Consider the following 1,572-nt stretch of genomic DNA (forward strand, 5'->3'; position numbering starts at 1 on the left):
GGAATGCCCAGGAGATAAAGGGTGTACCCTTGGCCCTTTCCTCACCCCAATGTTACCAATATTCACCACCAGGCATCGATGTTTCTTGCCTAAATTATTACACTGATGATTGCCAAATGGTGACTTTCTAATACGATTATTTCTTCTGCATTTATTGGTTGACTTTCCACTGTAAGAAATAATTTCTTCACATTTATTTGTTCATTTCTATGACTATCTATAGGGACTCATAGGCTTCTATTTTATTCAATGAGTTACCATTATTCATTTTGATCCTCAAAGTGTCCCAGATTTGGTCAATAGAAGCCTCTTCAAGATTGTTTCTGTATCTTTTTGACATGTGCTCATCATTCTTGGAGAAATTCCTTTCATTCTGGTACAAGATGTTTCAGGGCCATCTTGTTCTTTCCCAGCCCCAGCCCTGGAATCAGCCATTTGTCTAAGGAAACCAAGGTTCCTTGTGTGGGGAGTGGTGTTGAGAACCAAGATCTGAGCACTAAGTATACTTGTTGCTACTTGGGGTGTCAGTCATCTTAGGTTCTTTCACTGGATAGAGCTAGAAAATATATATGTGTATGTATATACACATACATTTACATCTCTTTTCATCTGTCTATTGATCTGTCTATGTACCTAAACCATAATTCATGCTGATAGCTCTGGTTTTAATCCAACAGCGTGAGGTTTAATTTTGTTTCCCCCTTGCCTTATTTGTGCCTCTTCCTCTCCAACAGTGGTAACCCTGTTCCCACCACCTCAATATACCTCTATGTAGCCAATTTCTATCCCCACTGGATCATGGCCCCTGCCTCATCCCTTCTCCAGCTTGCATCTTCCAAACTGGCTACCTACCTCATTCAGACTTTTTGGTAAAGAAAGAAAGGAAGGAAGCCAATAAATATTTTCCAAAGACAGGAAGAGAAAAGAAGAGAAGGGATGGGAAGGGAATGGAATACAAATGAGAAGGAAAAGAGCTGCGTTACCTTTTGATTTGCATTTTTAAAAGAGCACTTGGGCAGATTTGTAGAGAAAGAATTGAAAGGGGGACAAGAATGGATTCTCCTCTTACCCCTCTTGGCATTCCTAGTATCTGGTAGCATGCATTGAGAAAGGCATTAAGTAAATGTTTAGAGAAGGAAGGAAGTGGTGGAGGGGAGAAGACAAAAAGCAGGGGTGGGGGGGGGGGGGGGGGTTTAATTGCAATAAAAATCACAACAGGCTTTTTGGGGTAACTTGATAAAGGAGTTCTCATGTTGATAGTGAAGAGAGTATTTGTCCAAAAGTAGTCATGAGATTAAACTTTTCCTTTTTCTGCAGTAGGAGCTGCTTCTCTCTATAGTCAAGGACAGAAAATTGCACTGAAGTGTGTGTCTTCCTTGTTCTGTGAAGAACCTCTAAGTGGCTTCCTGCATTTGCTTCCATAAATGTAGGAGTGTTGGACCCATTGTCTTCTAGAAGACTTGTCCTGAAGCAGATACTCCTTGCTCAGTGACAAGTCACTCACAATCTCCCTTAGTTGTATAAATGTAGGACAAACTTTGTCCTGGGAGAAGTTTTAGTAGGTTGGTTCCC

The sequence above is a fragment of the Lipotes vexillifer genome, unplaced genomic scaffold (assembly GCF_000442215.2).
Source record: "Lipotes vexillifer unplaced genomic scaffold, Lipotes_vexillifer_v1.1 scaffold1343, whole genome shotgun sequence".
NCBI lineage: Eukaryota > Metazoa > Chordata > Mammalia > Artiodactyla > Lipotidae > Lipotes > Lipotes vexillifer.